Raw genomic sequence first — 21707 nt, forward strand, 5'->3', positions numbered from 1 at the left:
TCCAGCTGTTGGAGATATTTGCTAATAGTCACAAATGTGCCATATGCCATTGTAGGCAAACTCACTATACCGTCACCTCCATAAACTTATGAAGCTCAGTCTTGAAACACGTTAAGTTTTTTTTGCCCCCACTACTCCACTTGAAAGGGGGTTCTAGAACTTCACTCCTCTGCTGGTTAGAAACGTTTTGTCTAATCTCAAGCCTAAACTTGTTGATGGCCAGTTTATATCCATTTGTTGTTCTGCCATAACCTTTGTTTTGTTTGGTTAAACAAGCCAAGCTCCTTAAGTCTCCTCTCTTTAAGTAGGTTCCCCATCCTCTAATCCAGTGGTTCCCAACCTTTTCCGGGTGGTGGGCACCGGACAACAAGCCTTCAAGGACCGTGGCCGGCAGACAAGCATCCGCCGAAATATCACCGAGAAGTGGCAACATCAAGAGGCGTCGCTGCCGAAATGCTGCCAAAATTCAGCAGCATTTCGGTGACGATGCCTCTTGATGACGCCGCTTTTCAGCAGCATTGCCTCTTGGTGACGCCGCTTTTCGGTGGCATTTTGGCAGATGCTTGTCCGCCGGCCAGTACGCGGGCACACATAGATGCGCCCACGGGCACCGCGTTGGGGACCACTGCTCTAATCAATCTAGCAGTCCTCTACATTTGTTCCAATTTGAATTAATCTTTCTTAAATGTAGGAGACCAGAATTGCAAACAGTATTCCAGATGAGGTCTCACCAGTGCCTTGTACAGTGATAACACTTTCCTTTATCTGCTGGGAATACCTTGCCTGAGGTGATACTGTACAACTCTCATTAATTCCATGGGCACTTACCCATTTTGTGAACTGAATGATTCAGGAATCATGTAAAGGGAAAAATTAATACCATATTGCATCACACGAGGATTGATTTATATTTGCACGTTTTTGCATGTTGGACTTTGCAACCTTAATGTTTTTAATGTAGTTTTTTTATATACGAAAATACCTAGATTTTAAAAAAAGCTAACTGGTACACACAATTCCACCATGTGCAAGATATTAACACCCACATGAGTCATTGGCAGGTCTGGAAACTAGACCTACAGTACAGATGTCCACTATTTGAATGAATGGAATTTAGTAGGCTATTATCCTCTATATGGGCCAGACACTAAAAGGGGATCAGACACACTTTGCTAATGGATTTCATGGGTATTTGCTGGCAGCAGGGTGAGTTCTGGGTTTCATTTCCATGTTCTGGGGTGAGGGGAGTGTGCTCTGTTGTTTCAGACCCTTCTCAACCTCTTCCTTCCCTTGCCAACTACCATGCCCTCTACCCCCACACTACCACAGTCCCTCTCTGCTTATCACATTCCCCCTACTCTGGTCCCTTCCTACTCTCTCTTCCCTTGTCTACAGCAGCTTTTTCCTCCTGCTTCTCTGTACTGTGTGGGTGGCAACATGACAAACATTGGAAAGAGCAGGCAGAAAAGAGTCTGTGTACAGTACCCTGCAGTTTGGACAACAGGGGTGTGAATAGCAGTGTGTATCAAAGTGCTGTGCTGTAATTCCCCATGTGGATGCTGTGGGTGTGAACTAAAAGGTTCCTAGTTCGCATTAATGTAGTTCTCTTCAAACAGGACTGTTACCCAACTTTGGTGGACTTCCAGTTGCAAGTTGGCTTTCAAGACCCATTGTAAAGGTTCAACAGTAAAATGTCTTGCATTAGAAATCAAATTATTGTATTTTGTATCTTTAACTGTTTAGACAAATATATAAAGACTAGAGCTTTTATGGTATTCACTTTTAAAAAAAAAGTTGAAGAATTATTGTTATGGTAACATTTTGTAAGTAGGTACAGTAATTCCTCACTTAATGTTGTAGTTATGTTCCTGAAAAATGCAACTTTAAGTGAAATGATGTTAAGCTAATCTAATTTCCCCATAAGAATTAATGTAAATGGGGGGGTTAGGTTCCAGGAATTTTTTTTTGCCATACAGTACAGTACTATAGTTGGGAGGTCCCCCCCTCCCTGCCTTACCCTACACAGGCCCAGCCCACTGGCACTGGAGATGAGGCAGGCAAACAGGCTGAAGGTGCTGTAGGTTAGGAGAAGCACATTGCGCAGCAGTAGCTTTCCCTACGCTGCAAGTACCGGGGGGTGGGGGGCTCAACCCTCGGCCCGCTCACTCCACCCCTTCTCCCAAGCCCCCACCCTTAACCCGCCTCTTCTTTCTCCGCTCCTCCCCCTTTATGCTGCATGCTGTGTCCTTGCTCCCTCCCTGCCTCCTGCCCATGTCAATCAGCTGGCTTGCAGTGTTCAGGAAGCAGGAGGGAGGGGGGAGGAGCGAGGACACGGCACTGCAGGCTCTCTCCTGCCTATAGCAATCAGCTGATTTGCGGCCTTCAGGAGAGAGGGGGAGCCTGCGTGCCAAGTCCTCGCTTCTCCCCCCTCCCTCCTGAACGCTGCAAGCCAGCTGATTGCTGCGGGCAGGAGGCAGGGGGAGGAGAGGAAAGACGCTGATCCACGGGGTCTGCTGGTGGGCAGAAGGAGCTGTGGGAGGGCCGTAGGGGAGCTGATAGGGGGCTGCCAGCTGTGGACAAAGCAGGCAGCCAAACAACGTTCTAACGAGCATTGCACAACTTTAAATGGAACATGTTCTGTAACTGAGCAGGGACGGAAGATCGAAATGACATTAAGCGAGAGGACATTAAGTGGGGAGTTACTGTACTTCTTTCCAAGCCTACTCCAAACAATTCTCACTCCTCGGTCTGGTTTAATGAGTACAGAGTTAGGGCTAGTCTACATTGGCAATGCTAAAGTGCTGCCACGGCAGCACTTTAACGTACTCTGTGAGGTCGCGGCAGAGCACTGATAGAGAGCTCTCCCAGCGCTCTAAAACTCCCACCTCAATGAGGGGTGTGGCAGCGAAAGAAAGTTGCAGCGCTGTAAATTGCCAGTGTAGACGAGCCGTTAGTCTCAAACAAATTCACCCTTCCTGGGTCTAGGTTTAATAAAGTCTCTCGCAAAACAGTTTTCAAACAATTCTACAGGAAACTGTCCTGGCCAAAGCCTTCTCCTCCCTGCATGAATATGTTCTACATCACCATCTTGCTCTCCAAGTGCTCCCTTCCCCATCCCTCATAGGAGGTAGCTAAGGATCCACCTGCTGCAGTGAGTCACCACCTACTTCATTCTTCTAGCCAACTCGTTCCTTGCTAACAGGATGGGTGTGTTATGGAACACTGCTAGCTTCTTACACATCACAAAGTCTCTAGTAGATTTGGTGCTTTATTTTCATAGGAACTCTACAAACACAGGACACATTCCTGTGCTGAGAAGTTTGCTGTGTAAGGGCTTGTCTATGCGTACAGCGCTGCAGCGGCGGATCTGCAGCTCTTTGCCAATGGGAGAGAGCTCTCCCATTGGCATAATTTAACCACCCCCAAAGAGCAGTAGTAGCTATGCCAACAGAGAGCTTCTCCCACTGACATAGCACTGTCCACACCAATGCTTTTTTTTTTTTTTTTTTTAATGGAGATTGGTATATCTCCTAGAACTGGAAGGGACCTTGAAAGGTCATCGAGTCCAGCCCCCTGCCTTCACTAGCAGGACCAGTTTTTGCCCCAGATCCCTAAGTGGCCCCCTCAAGGATTGAACTCACAACCCTGGGTTTAGCAGGCCAATGCTCAAACCACTGAGAAGTAGGTCCAGTAAAGAGATTCTCCCGCCCACTATGTCTCTCTAATATCCTGGGACCAAAATGGCTACAACAACACTGCATAGGTTATTCCTAGCAAATTAAAAAGAATTAAGGAGTCTTCTGCCTGTCTGAGGACGTGTACACATTAGGGGTTTTTGCACTAGACAAGCTATATTGATGTACCTTACCCAGTACAAACTGTTTAGACACTGCTCCAGTTTAAAGCGGGGCGTGCACCACTGGAATTTACTCAGATTTCAACAACAGAGTATGTAGATCCTCCTGCAAACCCTACTTTACACTTGTGCAGCACATATACATAAACACTGGTTTACCTACACTGATGAAAAAGTCCCTAGTCCAGACAACTTTTTAAAAGAGAAATACAGATTTGTCTTAACTTGAGTCATTTTGGAGGCTCCTCTTGTTTCCCAACTTCCCATAAGAGAGAAAACTATTACAAGCCCCCTATTCATTATGGAGCCATGTTCTATACATGATTTATTTATTTGATTTTTAAGATTTCATTAAGTGAAAGATATTTTAGAATAAAGAAATCTGTTTTTAGCTTACTTTAGTGTGAGAGAACTCACCTCTGTTCTAATCTTCCTTTTCAGCCTTCTAATTTATCATAAAATTGACTGAGTAAGATTTCTCAATATTGCTATAAGCCTCATGGTGAAATTTAGGAAAGTTTGAAAATCTGTTCAGCTGTTCTTGAATTATTAATGTTTAAAAGATTTTTTTCATGCCTTAAGAAAATTGTTCAGAGGCTTTTTTGGCATTGGTCTAACAAAAATAATTTTGGTTATAAAAGTTCAAACTTGCCATGCATGCAATTCTTTGAGGAATTTGCCAAGTATGAACAAAAAAAACTGGTTGGAAAATAGTGGAGATCCTCTACTGCATATGTTCATTCAGGAAAAATACTGTAATGTCAGCAGAGTTGCGTTATCCAGAGATATGCATATGTGAGTATGCATTACTACTACGTATTTTGTTAATTTGTATTGCAGTAGCTCTTTTGGACACCAATCAAGGAACAGGCCTCCCTTATGTTAGGCTCTGTACATTTTATTTATTTAGATTTAAAATAATATGTGTATCGAAATCTCTAGGCACCCTAACAAATCACTAACAAGACAGTAAAATTCCAGAACTTTTAAAGTAAAAATTTCTGCAGCAATTCAGTCAGCCAGTCACCTACAGAAACTCCTTTGCACCCCTTCATTGGTATGAGAAGCATATCCTCGGCCTTTTCCAAAAACCCCATCAAGCAGATGTATTTTGCTGCATGACCTGAAAATCAGCAAATTCAGGCTATTTTAGGCCAAGAGAGCGCAAGCTCTGGAGTCCACACAGCAAATGCCCTACTAGTCCTCCCATGTCTTTATATTGAAAGGGATCCAGCTCAGGCATTCCTGCTGACTGCTTTTGTAGCAGATGAGCCCTGAGGTAGGCAACTCTCAGGCTACTTAGGGTTTAATAGGTCATAACACCTTAAATTCCCTTTTAGAAACTGTACACAGACCGTGTAGCACTTGTCATATGTTCCCAGCAAGATGCTTGGCTCAATAAATGAGCCACTCCTTTCTGAACCAGCTTCAGCTTCCAAATGGTTTTAAGGTGTAGCCCCATGCATTGCAATAGTGTAACCTTGAGGTAACAAACACATCGATAACTGGTAGCATGTGCATCCAAAAGGAAAGTTTGCAATTTTCTAGCAAATGTAGATGGTAAAAAGCCAACTGGGTTACTGCTGAAATGGGATTTGTCCAGCAGAAGCTGGGGTTTTAAAAACAACAGTAATTCAACATTGTGGTTTAGCTTGTACATGCCTCAAATCAGGAAATTCAAAGTTTTAACATTATTCTAGAAATTGTGATTTATCCATATTGTGCACATACAAACATTAGAGATTTTTCTCCTCTTACCCCCCCGCATGTGTGTATGTTTACACACACATGCTTTAAAGACCCAGTTCTGCTCTCATTGTAATCAGTGGCATTACTTTAATTAGATTAGGAGCAAAAATGAGTAGACACAGGGCTCGCCTACATTATAAAATTATGTTGACCTAAGTTACGACTGGGAGCATGATTTCAGTGTTCCATAATGCAATGTTCTCCATCCCATAATTTCATCTGCATCCCATAATGCTTCATGCCTCTTTTGAAAAGTCCCGCAAACTCACGTGTCCCTCCTCATTGTCTGCCATCTATGGCAGAAGCATGGATCCTGCACAGCTCTGCATTATTCTGATGAGCTTTGCGAGCATAGGGCGCCTAATCCTGCAGTATTTGCAGAACTACCAGAGGAGCTGCGGGAAAAAGAACAATTCCTTCAAGGCTAGTTTGCTGTGGGACATAGAAACAATTCAAAGTTGTTGGTGGCATTCATGGAATAGGTGCAGATAATGGAGCTGCCAGTTCTGGGCCTGAGAAACAAGAGCTGATTTGTGGGATTGCATTGTCATGCAGGTTTGGGACGACTACCAGTGGCTGCAGAACTTTTGGATGCACAAGGCCACATTCCTGGATCTGTGTGCAGAGATCGCCCCAGCCCTCTAGGGCAATGACTCCAAAATGACACTGCACTGACAGTGGAGAAGCAAGTGGCAATCGGTCTGTGGAAACGTACAATGTCTGATAGCTACCGATCAGTCAGGAGTCGATTTGAAATTTGGAAATCCACTGGTGGAAGCTGTTGTGATGCAAGTGTGCAGGGCCACTAATTGCGTCTGCTATGAAGGACTGTGACTCTGGGCAATGTGCAAGACAAAGTGGATGGTTTTGCAGCAATGGGGCAATAGATCGCACACACATACCTGTTTTGGCACCAGACCACATTGCCAAAGAGGCAAAGAAAGGGTTACTTTTCTATGGTAATGCAAATGCTGGTGGATCACTAGGGGCACTTTTCTGACATAAATGTGTGCTGGTGAGGGAAGGTGCATGGAGTGTGTGTGCATCTTTAAAAACACAGGACTCTTCAGAAAGTTGCAAGCAGAGACTTTCTTTCCAGACTGGCAGATTACCATTGGGGATGTTGAAATGCCAATAGTGATCCTGGGAGAGACAGCCTACACCTTACTCCCCTGGCTCATGAAACTGTACACCAGTCACCTCGACAGCATGAAGGAGGTGTTTCAACTGCAAACTGAGGAGGTGCAGAATGTGCTTTTGGTCGTTTGAAGGGACGCTGGCATTGTTTACTGATGAGATTGGACCTCAGGGAAAAAAAATCCCAGTGTTTCTATCTGCCTGCTGTGTCTTGCATAATATTTGTGAAGTAAAGGGGGAAAAGTTTCCACGGGAGTGGAGGTGGAGTGACTGTCTGCTGAATTTGAGCAGCCAGATACCAGGGTTATAAGAAGAGCTGAGCTGCGCTATATGGCTCAGGGAGTCTGAGAAAGACCATTTCAATAGTGAACCACAATAATGTGTGTTGCTGTAGTGTGCTCTGCCTGGCCCTGCTCTTTTGCACCCCAGTATGAACCTTGTAATGAGTGCAGTGTGTGTGCAGTAATATAACATTGCAAAGACACACATTACTATTTGTGAATGATGTCAGCCCCAGCCAGCGTATGTTGTGAACTAATAAAGATGAATTAAGTTTCCATAAATAGACTTTTACTCCATACCCATGCAAACAGACACATTTATAACAGAATAAGGCTTAATAAATAAAATAAGTATTTTGAAGGGGAAATAAGTCATTTCCATTTCAGAAACACCTACACCAACCACGTGTTTCACAGGTCAGTGTAGGTGCAGCTGTGATTCCCTGTGTGCTTCCCTTGGGTGAAGTTGGTACTGGTAGTGCTGCGGCCCCAGATGCCACGTGGAGTGAGTGTGTGGGTGGATGGGGTGGGGGTGAGGGGGAGGTAGGGAGGTCCCGGAATGCAGTTCTCTATGGGCTGAAGAGGGAGGTAAGCATGGGACCTTTGAACCGGAAGGTCACAAGAGTTTGCACTATGTCTCTTGTTAGTATCTACTGATTCTTGTCTCTCTCCTTTTCCTGTGCCTTTTTCCTCTTTGCTCTGTCCTTGGCCATACGGTCCACGAAGGTGATTCTCCAAGCCCTGTGCTTGGTATTTGAAGCAGCAGAAGCTTGCAGGATTTGTTGGGACATGTCATCCAGGCCCTCCGGGGGGAAGGGGGCAATTGTCCGGGGGCACGGGGACCGCCACCACTGCCAGCAGTGCAGTGGAGCTAAGGCAGGTGGGTTTCCTGCCCGCCGTCACTCCATGCCGCTCTCAGAAGCGACTGGAATGGCCATATGGCCCCTGGAGAGGGGCGGGGGGGAGAAACGGACAGGGGGTCTCCGTGTGCTGCCCCCAGCACCAATTCTGCAGCTCCCATTGGCCAGGAACTGTGGCCAATGGGAGCTGCGGGGGCGATGCCTGCAGCAGCGGCATGCAGAGACGCTCTGGGTCCCCTGCCTAGGAGCTGCTGCCAGAGGGTGTGCCGGCCGCTTTTGGGAGCTGCCTGAGGTAGGCGTCAACCCCCTGACCCTTTCCTGCAACCCAACCCCCTGCCCCAGCCTAGAGCCCACACCCAACTCCCTCCCTGAGCCTGCACCCCTCCCGCACCTCAACCCGCTGCCCCAGCCTGGTGAAAATGAGGTGGGGGAGAGTGAGTGACAGAGGGAGGGGGGATGGAGTGAGTAGGGGTGGGGCGTCGGAGAAGGGGTGGGACAAGGGCATGGCCTCAGGGAAGGGATGGGGCAGAGGTCTTTGAGTTTGTGCACTTAGTTGGCAACCCTACCAGGTGGGCATATGGAAGCCCTGGCTGTGCTGAAAGAGCACGCCTAGCAGCGCAGCTGGCAGCTTGTGGGCACCAGCCAGCACAGGTGCAGCACTGCCCAAATGTCAGGCGAACCGCATCCGTGCAGGCATGGTTTGTGTGTGCATGGGGGCCCATTGACTATTCTGCCCTGGGCCTGGAATTACTGTTGATGGGCCTGATGTCATCCCATGTCACGGGCATGAGTATATGCAAATAGGTCAGTTAAACTGAATCCTGGCACCATTTTCCACAGGTGGTGTTGGTTTTAGCTGATACCTCATTCTTGAGGATAATATAGGTGGAAAGGGAACAGCTCTGACAGGCATCCAACTGCAGACCGGGGCCATATGCTGCTAGCCTGCGTGATGCAATGGTATCTGCTGATATAATTGGTGAGTGGTGTGGAAAAGTGTCCTACTGTAGTAGAAGAAATAAGGCAGCTGTCCCCAGAAATCTTTGGCAGAGGATTACAGACTGCCTCCAGGAAAGTTTCCTCAAGATATCTACGGAGGATTCATAAGACATCCGTGTGCACATAAACTGTTCTGTGGGGCTCCCTCTTCCTAACTGCACAGGGGAATGGAAAGCAGATAACCAGTAGAGGTAGAGTTACTATTTCACTATCTCTTGTTTCATAAGTAAAGAAGAGTAAATAAACAGATGTGTCCTGCTACTTTGGGGGTTCCATCCTTGCAATTTCAAAGCAAGATGCACATTTACCAGAAGTTCCTTTGCTTGTATGAGGCTCGCCCGTGCTGGACTGTAGGGACTAGCTGGATTGCCCAGGAGTCCAAAACAGGTTCTGCCTCACTGTGCTACTGGATTCCCCCAGTCACCTGTCCCCCATATTCTTCTTACTCATTGTGGTTCTCCTCGCAGTTCACAGCAGGGGGCCTATGACCAAAGTTTCCTCTAAGCTGCACGGCTGCACAGCAGGATATCAAGGGCTGTGTAGGTGGAGACAGGCGTCTCTCCCCAGGCCCAGCCCATCTGGAGCTGCTGTGGCTGGGGAGAGGCAACTCTCCCATGGCCCCAAGCTGCTGCAGCAAGAGAGAGCTAGAAGGGAGTCCCCTTTCCCCAGCCTGCACCCCAAACCCCTCACCTCTGGCCCCATCCTAGAGCCCTCACCCCCCGCAAGAGTCCTCACCCCCCCGCACCTCCACTCTTTTCCCCAGCCCTGAACCTCATCCCACACACTGAAACCCTCGGCCCCACCCCCTCCACAAATCACCTTCATATTGGTGCACATAACAAAATTCATTCCATACATGAACTTAAATTAGAGGGAACACTGCCTGTGACTTGGGCTCCTCCAGAGTATCCCTGGCACTCTTGAAGGAGGTGGTAGGATCTCGTCTGAGGATTGCATGCAAATTTTTATAAAACTGACAGGTTTAGAGCTCCTCACCAGAGCAATTGTTAGCCTCCCTTGTCTTCTGGTACACCTGCTGCAGCTCCTTGGCTTTCACGCGGCACTGCTGCTGGTCCCTCTTCTAGCCCTTTTCCCCTATCCCCTGAGTGATCTGCTCATAAGTGTCTATGAGTGGATCAGAGCTGTGCCTGCATAGCCTCTTCACCCCACAGACCCAGGAGCTCCAACACCTTCTGTGTACTCCAGGCAGGAGTGCATTTCCAGTATGGAGCCAGCATGGTCAGCTGCATAGTTGCTAGGTGAGCTCTCCAGGAGAAACTGGAAATGCAGTCGCAAAATTTTGTGGGGCTTTAAAGGGAGGTGCGGCTTTCTGTGTACCTTGCTCTGGGCAGTGGAGTTCAAAACAGTGACCAGAACAGTGAAAGTGGGGCATTATGGGGCACCCCTTGGAGGCCACTAAAATCAATATAAGTAACGCAGTATCTACACTGACAGTGCTTTGACCTAACTACGTTGACCTAAACTTGACACCTGTCATGGAAGTGAAATGATGAAGTCGGTCTAGGGGGGCAGTTACATCGGTGGGAGCGAAATTTTAGTGTAGACATGTCCATAGTCAGGTCGACAAAGGCAGCTTGAGTTGACCTAACTCTGTAGTGTAGACCAGGCCTTAGTTAACAGTTTTACTAAAGGTGTGATCCAGTTGATGGTCTTAGTTCAGTGGACAAGTATTCACACTACAAAACTGTCAGTTGTAGTGGCACTAATCACTTGTCTTATGTACAGTCTCTGCAGATGCAAAGAGTTGATCAAGCATATAGACTGAACTAACATCTCCTATTTTTAAAGCTGATGCTGACAGAACAGGGTTGAGATGCATTGGTAGAGTATAGTATATAAGGTTGCAGTGCAGGTCTCTCTGCTTTACTTTTTTTTGTGGATAAATAGAATTTTAGTCTTTATGGTTGCACCCATCTTTTACCAACAGTAGATTAACTTAAAAATCCCCCAAGCCCTAAAACATTTTGTACATGGTTGCAGGAGGAAAATGTTATGGCTGTGAGAACCATAAATGCAGTCATGTTTCATTAATGTAGTAGTTGTATTTAATTTAAATTGTGTTTTGTAGTTCAATGGTCAGATGCCATATAGAAGTTCTTTGTGGATTTGTATATTGTCAATTACACCAGTTATTAGTTGTACAGTACTGCATATACAAATGTATCATTGAACAAGCTTGTGCTAGATGCTGTTTTCTTGGAAAGTGTAGTGGATGGGGATATACATTTTCATATCAAAGCACAGTCTCTGCAGAAATCGTATCTGAGGATTGGTTTCCGTCTAGTAAAGGCATAAGAACAAGCTCCTGAACTGTGACTGTCCCACCATTTTGTATTGCTAATAACCTTAAAACTTCTCTTAAATCACTATCGTTAGTATTCTAGGTGAGATCTAGTTCGTTGTAGCTCAACTGTGAATATTTTATTTTTTTAAGAGTCTGACAGTTGTGCTAGATTACATCCATTAATTTTTATGATATGTACTACAGTAGATGAGAGATTCATCTGAGATCATTGCATTTGTGACCCACTTAGCTGGAATTGAAACAAGATCCTAGGGAGGCCAATATTCTAGTCCAGGGGTCGGCAACCTTTCAGAACTGGTGTGCCAAGTCTTCATTTATTCACTCTAATTTAAGGTTTCGTGTGCCAGTAATACATTTTAACGTTTTTAGAAGGTCAATAAGTCTATAATATATAACTAAACTATTGTTGTATGTAAAGTAAATAAGGTTTTTAAAAATGTTTCAGAAGCTTCATTTAAAATTAAATTAAAATGCAGAGCCCCCCAGACTGCTGGCCAGGACTCGGGCAGTGTCCTGGGGCACAGGAGCCATACGTTGCCTACATCTGTTCTAGTCATCAACTTACTCTTTTGTGTATGTCTTGTCCTTGAGCATTGCACCTTGAACACTTCTTTTAATTACTTAAACTTGAAACATGAATTGTGAGAATAAACTAAATTTAAAAGCTGTTCTGAGTGGTTTAGGTTGCTTGGGTTCATAGCACTTATGCTCAAGTCTCTGTATTGGTCTTCCATTTCTTTTGTGTACAATTCAAAATGTGTTTAATTCTCTTTAAAACTGAGTGGCCTGAAACCTGACAGTTTTGGGTGGGGGGGAGAGGGCGTGAGTGGTGGTGTGGTGATTACCGGTCTCTGATATCTGAGTGCATCCCCATAGGTTTTAGGCATTGTGCTGTATCTTTCCTGGGGTGGAATCACCTAATTCTCCCACTTTTTGAAGGGTCCTGGGCTACAGTATGCTGTGGACCAACTTTGCTTACCCTAGCAGGTCCAATTGGGTTCATGACTCTATGGTTCTTCCCTTTGGAAGCTGGTGAACAGTGGTGTGAATATAGTGACCTCAAACAGTCCTTTTAAATAAAGAATTGCTTTATCTTAAAAGTAGAAACAAAGCGTAACTTAAGAGAAAAGGTTTTTAAAGCAATAAAAGGCCTATATGTATGTCTCTTTCACCTAAGGTATCACCATACTCTTAATGGGGACCTTGGTATGTCGTCTTTTCTCCAAACCCTGAACCTCTGAAATCTAGGTTCACCTTCCTTTTCTATTTCTGTGTGTCTTTGATTAATAAATAAATAAAAAATCTAGTCTTAAGTCTTGTTGCTCTCCTCTCTTTTTGAACCTGGATAAGCTGGTTTGGGTGGCTCAGCAGCAGTCAGTGTAACAACATTCTGGTCAAGAGTCATGGGTGTCTGCTGAGAGGTGGCTATCTAAGTTATTGTCCTCCTCCTTGCCTGCATTTTCTGACAGTCTTGCTATTGAAGTCACTCAATATATGCATACAGTAAACCACACAATAACAGACCAACAGAAGATAAAATATTGATAAGTTATTACAGAGCAGCTCCAGATCTGTCATACTACTCACTATGATGATAGGCATTATTAAAAATGAATTGGTAAACTCAAAAACAGCTAAACACTTTCCTCATAAATGAGGAATTCCAGCCAAAGGTATAACTTTTAAAGAAAGTTGTAAGGTTTGCTAAATAGTTTTTTTTGTTTTTTTTTTAGATTGGAAAGGCCCAAGTTATCCATACCTATCGCTAAACTATAGATTTTATTCAGTATCTGTGGCCAACGCTAAGAAGTTTGAGCATGAGTGTCAGGGTTCCCTCCCCACTCTGAACTCTAGGGTACAGATGTGGGGGCCCACATGAAAGATCCCATAAGTTTATTTCTACCAGCTTAGGTTAAAACTTTCCCAAGGCACAAATTCTCCCTTGTCCTTGGACAGTATCGCTGCCACCACCAAGTGAGTTAGAAAAGGACCACTTGGCATTCCTGTTTCCCCAAAATATCCCCCCACGCTTCTTCACCCCCTTTCCTGGGGAGGTTTGAGAATAATATACCAACTAGATACGTAAACAAGGTGAGCACAGACCAGACTCTTGGGTTTTTAGGATGCTAAAAACCAATCAGGTTCTTAAAAGCAGAACTTTATGATAAAGAAAAAAAGTAAAAGAAGCACCTCTGTAAAATCAGGATGGAAGGTAATTTTATAGGGCAATAAGATTTAAAACACAGAGGATTCCCCTCTAGGCAGAACTTTAGTTACAAAAAACAGGACAAAATCTCCGTCTTAGCATAGGGAAAACTCACAAGCTAAAACAAAAGATAAGCTAATGCAGTTCCTTACTATTACTTACAATTTTTGTAATCTTGGGTGCTTATTTCAAGTAGGGTTTTAGGAGATGTTTATTCCTGCCCTGGTCCTGCTCTGTCCTGGAGAGAACAACAAAGAGAGCACAAAACAAAACCTCCCCTCACAGGTTTGAAAGTATCTTCTTCCCTTATTGGTCCGGTGCCAACCAGGTTATTTGAGCTTCTTAATCCCTTACAGGTAAAGGAGGGATTTTATGCTACCCTTAGCTGTATGTTTATGACAATGACCAGAAAGATGATTGCATTCTTTGGCTGAGTTGACAACACAGACATTGAAACATGACAGGCTCAGGAAAGAGGCTACTACTTGGTACTCGATGTGAAAAGGAGAATGTGGAGAAATGGAAAGAAAAATGAAAAATTACTATCTGAGGTTCCATTGAAAAAACTAAAATACACCCCCCCCCAACCTTTCCAGATCAGGAGATAGGGAAAGAACAAAATTTTTAACAAAATAAAAACTTCTTAGGGTACGTCTACACTACAAGACTATTTCGAATTAACTTAATTCGAATTTGTGGAATCGACCTTATGAAGTCGAATTTGTGTATCCACACTAAGGACACTAATTCGACTTTGTGAGTCCACACTAACGGGGCCAGCGTCAACTTTGGAAGCATTGCACTGTGGGAAGCTATCCCACAGTTCCCGCAGTCGCCGCTGCCCATTGGAATGCTGGGTAGAGCCCCCAATGCCTGCTGGGGAAAAAAATGTGTCGAGGGTTGTTTTGGGTAACTGTCGTCATTGAACCGTCAATCACGCCCTCCCTCCCTGAAAGCGCCGGCGGGAAATCTGTTCGCGCCCTTCTCTGGTCGGTTACAGCACGGACGCCACAGCACTGCGAGCATGGAGCCCGCTGCGATCATCGCTGCACTTATGGCCGTTGTCAACTCCTCGCACCTTATCGTCCACCTCTTCCACAGTCAGCTGCTGAGAAATCGGGCGAGGAGGCTCCGGCAGCGCGGTGAGGAGAGTCGCGCAGACCTCTCACAAAGCAGGGTACGCCGCGCAGTGGAGATCATGGTGGCAATGGGTCAAGTTCATGGTGTGGAACGGCGATTCTGGGCCCGGGAAACAAGCACGGACTGGTGGGACCGCATAGTGCTGCAGGTCTGGGATGAATCACAGTGGCTGCGAAACTTCAGGATGCGTAAGGGCACTTTCCTTGAACTCTGTGACTTGCTGGCCCCTGCCCTGAAGCACCAGGACACCCAGATGCGAGCAGCCCTGACTGTGCAGAAGCGAGTGGCCATAGCCCTCTGGAAACTTGCAACGCCAGACAGCTACCGGTCAGTAGCGAACCACTTTGGCGTGGGCAAATCTACCATAGGGCTTGCTGTGATTCAAGTAGCCCACGCAATCGTTGAGCGACTGCTCTCAAAGGTAGTGACTCTAGGAAACGTCGAGGTCGTCAGAGATGGCTTCGCCGCGATGGGATTCCCAAACTGCGGTGGGGCTATAGATGGGACTCACATCCCTATCCTGGGACCAGCCCACCAGGCCAGCCACTGCATTAACCGAAAGGGCTACTTTTCTATGGTGCTGCAAGCACTGGTGGACCATAGAGGACGTTTTACCAACATCTACGTCGGGTGGCCGGGCAAGGTTCATGACGCACGTGTGTTCAGGAACTCTGGTCTGTTTAGACGCCTCCAGGCAGGTAGTTTCTTCCCGGACCACAAAATAACGGTTGAGGATGTGCAGATGCCTACAGTGATCCTCGGGGACCCAGCCTACCCGCTAATGCCCTGGCTCATGAAGCCCTATACAGGCGCCTTGGACACTGAGAAGGAACTCTTCAACTACCGGCTGAGCAAGTGCAGAATGGTGGTGGAGTGTGCTTTCGGACGTCTCAAGGGGAGATGGCGGAGCTTACTCACTCGCTCGGACCTCAGCGAAACCAATATCCCCATTGTTATTGCAGCTTGCTGTGTGCTCCACAATCTCTGTGAGAGCAAGGGGGAGACCTTTATGGCGGGATGGGAGGTTGAGGCAAATCGCCTGGCTGCTGATTACGCTCAGCCAGACAGCCGTGCCGATAGAAGATCCCAGCGGGAAGCGCTGTGCATCCGGGAGGCTTTGAAAGCTAGGTTCCTCGGAGAGCAGGGTAACCTATGACTGTCCACTTGACTTACAGACAAGCTGAACCTGAGCCTGTTTCAGTGACTGTTGAATTCGATCTGCGGTTACATACCCCGTTCTCCAGGTTTCCCCCCTTCTAACACACGTTTTAAAATAAAGTTAATTGAACACTGATTATTAACACAGTTTTCTTTAATTATGAATTCCTGTTCTAGGGTTGAAACATGGACGCAGACTGTGGTGGGTACGGTGTGCACTGATGTACAGACCGCTTCTACACTAGAGGAATGACAGGCTCCTGCTCCTACAGCGGTCTCTGGGGGGAGGACGGTTGCGGGTGGGTGTGCAGGAAGGGGTGGGTTTGCAGGAAGGAGTGAGGGGTGCCGTCTTTGGGACGGAGTTTGGATGAAGGCTCTGGGCTGGGGGTTGGGGCGCAGGAAGGGGTGAGGGGTGTGTGGGAAGGGTGAGTATGTGTCCGTGGATGAGGGCTCTTGCTGGGGCTCAGGGCATCGGAGAGGCTCGTGGCTAGGGTGGAAGGGCATGGTAAGGGCAGCCTGCCTTGCCATTTGTGGATGGCAGGCGCTAGGACCCTGGGGCAGCATAGACCTCACAGACTGACCCGGGGCAGCATACACCTCCCAGACTGACCTTGGTGCCTAGTGACTGCAGTCTGTGTGTGTCCTGCTGTTGATCCTGCCCCCAAGTCTGTACCCTGGTAATGGAGGCTGTCCTATGCGATTAAAAAACCCCTCCCCCCCCCTTCAGACAAAGTCTTCTGACAAGAAAAACGGGACGGAAACAGTGAATAACAACAAACTACTTTTAATACTCAACTACACAGTGGGGGGATGAAACTTGGATTTGGGACTGGGTGATGCAGGAAGGGAAGCACTTCTCAAAGTTTATGGCATCAGAGCTGTGTGGTACATGAGCGCTCTGCTGGGGTGCTGTGCCAGTTTTCACGGCCCCTAGCGCCCCTCCTGCTGGGTACTGTGGGGGCGGGGGGGACCGGACTGTGCGGCGGGGGATTGCGGTGGCAGATACAGTGCAGGGGGGCTCTCTCCTCCTGCCTGCGGTCCTGCAGAACATCTACAAGGCGCCGGAGCGTGTCCGTTTGCTCCCTCATTAGCCCAAGCAGCGTTTGAGTCGTCTGCTGGTCTTCCTGCCGCCACCTGTCCTCCCGTTCGATGTGTGAGCGCTGGTGCTGACATAGGGTCTCCCTCCACTGTCTCTGCTCGGCCGCCTCGGCTCTGGAGCAGGCCATCAGTTCCGAGAACATGTCGTCCCTAGTCTTTTTCTTTCACCACCTAATCTGCGCCAGCCTCTGTGAGGGGGATGCCGGGGCAGTTCGGGAAAGAGCCGCAGCTGTGTGATGGGAAAAAGGAAGTGATTTCCTTGAAAAGATACATGTTTGCGAACAGTGAACACAGTCTACTCAGTTTCTGTGAACAAGACCATACAGGGAACCTAGTCTCACGAGCTCTCAGGACAAGTTCGAGATTTCGGAAGACGCTTTCAGTGGCTGCGGTCTTGCACCGGAGATCGGACAAGCGGGGCGGTACAGCTGAATCCGTTTATCAGCCAGGCCTGGTAAGCCCTACACTATAGGCTGCTTGACAGTTAATGGGTAGCTATGCCCTCCCGCAGAAGGCAATCTGGAAAGCATAAAGTCCGACCCTGTTCCAGCCCCTCGCGGCTGGGCCCGGGAAAGATCACTGTATGCTTTTCCTCTGCGGCCTCCAACACGTGCTTGTTGAACGAAGGTCTTTGCTATGCAAAGTAAAAGTCAAGCATTCACAATAGTAACAGTACACTAATTGCCCTACTTAGATGCAGCAGTCGCCGAAAGACATTACCCTGAGGCGGGTCACTCGGAGAGAGAGAGAGAGGATGCTGCGGGAATCCCTGCACAGACCAGGACCGTATGCAGCCATGCTGGTGGAGGCAATGGTTCCGCTTTATGTGAGGATGGCCTGGCGCGGAAGAGTGTGCTTCCACGGGGCACCAAATAAGGCACCTCTCCCCAGGAACCTCCTGCGGAGGCTTTTCAAGCACCTCTACGAGACCTTCGTGGAAGTGACCGAAGAGGATTTCTATTCAATCCCTATATGTGTGGACCTTCTTTTTATATAGTTTTATATGGACAACTTTTTAGCTAGTTTTTAGATAGTATATATTCCTGTTTTTTAAGAAATAAATGTTTCCATGTTTATAACACTTACCGACTGATCCTTCCCCTGATTCTGAGTCCGTGTTAACGGCCGGGGAGGGTTGGTAGGGGATCTCTGTGAGGGTGATGAAGAGATACTGGCTGTCGGGGAAAGCGGTATTGTAAGCGCTGTCGCCTGCGTCGTCCTCCACAAACCCTTCCTCATCTTCCCCATCGGCGAACATCGCCGAGGAACTGTCCAGGTACACTATGCCATCCTCAGAGTCCACGGTCACTGGTGGGGCAGTGGTGGCAGACCCACCGAGAATGGCATGCAGTGCCTCGTAGAAGCGGCATGTCTGGGGCTGTGCTCCGGAGCGTCCGTTTGCCGCTCTGACTTTTTGGTAACCTTGTCTCAGGTCCTTGACTTTCACGCGGCACTGCATCGCATCCCGGCTGTATCCTTTGTCTATCATGGCTTTGGAGACCTTTTCGAAGGTCTTTGCATTCCGCTTGTTGGAGCGCAGCTCTGAAAGCACAGACTCATCGCCCCACACAGCGATCAGATCCAGGACTTCCCGGTCTGTCCATGCTGGGGACCTCTTTCTATTCTGGGATTGCATGGACTCCTCTGATGGAGAGCTCTGCATCGTTGCAGGTGCTGCTGAGCTCGCCCTGATGTCCAACCAGGAATTGAGATTCAAACTGGCCAGACAGGAAAAGGAATTCAAATTTTCCTGGGTCGTTTCCTGTGTGGCTGGTCAGAGAATCCAAGCTTGGACTGCTGTCCAGAGCGTCAACAGAGTGGTGCAGTGTGGGATAGCTCCCGGAGCTAGTAAGTTCGATTTGCATCCACACCTAGCCTAATTCGACATAGCCATGTCGAATTTAGTGCTACTCCACTCGTCGGGGTGGAGTACCGAATTCGAACTAAAGAGCCCTCTAGGTCGAATTAAATGACTTCCTGGTGTGGATGGTTGCACGGTTAATTCGAATTAACGCTGCTAAATTCGAATTAAAATCCTAGTGTAGACCAGGCCTTAGAAAGACTTTTGACCTGTTCTAGTTGTTACACAATCCAACTTTCTGCATTTTGGTGACATATTGATACCCATATAGTTCAACAGGGTTGAGAAATGTTAGATTCACCAGACAGACCTCTACCACTTGAGCTAATGGAGTAACTGGTAGCAGTAATAGGTTATTATCCTCTTTGTGGACCAGCACTAGAGAAGGAATGGGACACTTTTCTACTGGGTTTCACAGAAAGTGCTTTTGAGGAAAAATTTGACTAATGGTTGTTAAAGGCTAGTATTGTTGGGAAGAGCATTATCAGCTTGACTGCGTACAATATGATAGATTTAGTGGGACTAAATTTAAAATTGAAGTAGCTTGGTTTTGATGTGATGGAGAAGGCACCAGTAGAGGGGATGGGAAGAGTGGGTGAAGTGGTCAAAATGACAACCAAGAATTTTATTTCTAAATTTGAACTGGGGATTATAACAAAAAGATCTTAAAGGTCTCCACAGTTGAATGGAGAATAGGGTTTGACTTTTTTTAAAATTGAGAGTAAGATATGCCGGGTTTACACTAAAAAGTTACATTGACGCAGCTATGATGCTCTGGGATCTGAAATATTCACATCTCTCAGCACCATAGCTAAGCTGATCTATCCACTGGTGTACACAGCACTAGGTTAACAGAAGAATAGAGATGATGTTTCATCAAATTAGGGTTGCCACTTGCCACCTCTGAGGTATAAAAACCTCATGACATCTGAGATGATCCTGAGGCCCTAAAACTGGACAGTTGGCAGTCTGAACTGAACCCTCTTACAGATTTTCTGGGAAAGCTACCTCAAAGAAGGGACGATCCTGGGAAAACCTGGACAAGTGGCAATTTTACATCTTATATAGATGTTGGCGTAAAATGAAATAACTGCCAGAAAGATCCCTATTTGAAATGGAGAGCTATGATTTTCTTAAAAATCATGAATTTTTTAAAGTAATTTTTTTCCCTTCTGATTTTTAAGGCTTTTAAGGAATACATTTTCAGCCTTTCTCTGCAGCCATGATAATTAGAAACTTTTTTTAAAATTAAAGTTGGGTTTCTCATGTGGCTTCCTGAATCCAGAAGTTGGGGCTTGAAGAAAAACACCAGATATTATAGAACTCATGGTAAAATTGCATGATCTAGCAACACTAGAAAGAGACGACAGTGCTCTAGTCCTCTTCTTAGTAAGAGCTTTTTTACCTCATCTGTGTACCTTGTTTGTGTGTATTGGGATTAGGGCTTTGTATGCCGTTAGCAGTGGTTCAGGAAGTTGAATGAGAAGTAGTGTGCATGCTGTTGTGCTCAGTATCAGCTTGATCCTTCCTGGTATAAAAGTCTGGGGAATGCTGGTTCACCACTGCTACGTTGGACAGTTGGATTTAAAACCAGGTTAACATGATGACTGGATGATAATTGGAAGTGTAAGGCAGAAGGAAAAATATATTAGGTGATTTGTTCACTAACTTCTATGTACTACTTTGCTAGCTCTTGGTATTTGGTGTTTATTTTTGTTAAACCCCAGCTCCTGGAGTCTTCTGATTACATGAGAATTTCAGCGTACTTTGATTTTCTTTATTAAATATATATATAGTTTCTGGCCTTCATGGCTGTGTGAGTAAAGTTTGAAACTGTAAACCATGGAGTCTCAAAAACCAGAAGACAGCTAAAAGAACCCAAAAAAATACTTTTATAATGTCATGAGTTCTCAGGCAATCTTGTGATTTTTTGGGGGGTATATGACTTTGAATTATTTAGACACTTGGACATTTTGGCAATACTGCCGGTGGTATTATTTTTAGTTGTATGCCAACATTGCCAAAGCTCAAGATAAGTAATCTTTGGTGTGGAATGTTTTAGACTGAAATTGAAATACACCTCTACTACGATTATAACATGACCTGATATGATATATGAATTCGGCTATAATGTGGTAAAGCAGCGCTCCGGGGGGGGGGGGGGGTGGGCGGGCCCAGGCCCAGGCTGTGCACTCCGGCAAATCAAAGCAAATAATGCGGTTTCACCTATAACACAGTAGGATTTTTTGGCTCCAGAGGACAGCGTTATATTGGGGTAGAAGTGTAATTGAAATCTCACTCCTCTGTATTGGTATAAAGTTGTTGTCTGGTCCAAATATACACTCTTATCTACATAATGTATATTTACTTCAAAGGATACTGCAACCAACTTGAACTCCTTTGTACATATTTGTTGTCAGCTGCAGAAAATGTTTTTAGCTGACAATTCTAATCTCTAAAGGAAAAAGTAGACAAGGTAGATTGATTTTTAGAGGCAATTGTACCATGCTCATCCCTGTTGTAGATAAAATTGCCCTTTTTATTGGAGCAGCAAATAATTTAAAATATGCACAAATTCAGTTGAAAAAGAGATGTCTTTCACCTGAGGGACAATTTTTGGTTCAAAAGCTTGCTTATTACAAATTGTTTTAGTTCAATTAAAAAAAAATCTAATGTGCCTTGTCCAGCATTTGCTGAGAAGGAATCTGGTAGAAAATTAAGTTATTAAATGCATGGGTGAAGTGCAACCCTGTCATGCTCCATTCATTTCTAGTTGTTATGTTTAGCTTTTCAAATAAATTTCTTCAGGATCATATGGAGAGAATGTTGCTGATATAAATCAGTTTATTAGGGTGCCTTTCAACATTTTTATACTGGGGTTGATACTTGCTAACTATTCCAAAAATGCTAGGTAAGGATTATAGAAGAAACAGTGTAGAAATAATCTAAAATCAAAATTAAAATAGAGGAGAAAGTGACGTTGCCCTTTACTGTAGAGGTACTTTTTGGCTACCGTTTATGAAAAAGCTTTCAAGT

The 21707-nt window shown here is 45.9% G+C and overlaps 1 protein-coding gene across 11 annotated transcripts in view; it reads left to right on the forward strand.

The window, feature by feature from the left end:
- ERBIN (erbb2 interacting protein) overlaps positions 1–21707 on the forward strand; it is a 249589-nt gene that overhangs the window by 72403 nt on the left and 155479 nt on the right. The window lies entirely within an intron of this gene.

This window comes from Mauremys reevesii, linkage group 6 (genome assembly GCF_016161935.1).
Source record: "Mauremys reevesii isolate NIE-2019 linkage group 6, ASM1616193v1, whole genome shotgun sequence".
NCBI classification, from domain to species: domain Eukaryota; kingdom Metazoa; phylum Chordata; order Testudines; family Geoemydidae; genus Mauremys; species Mauremys reevesii.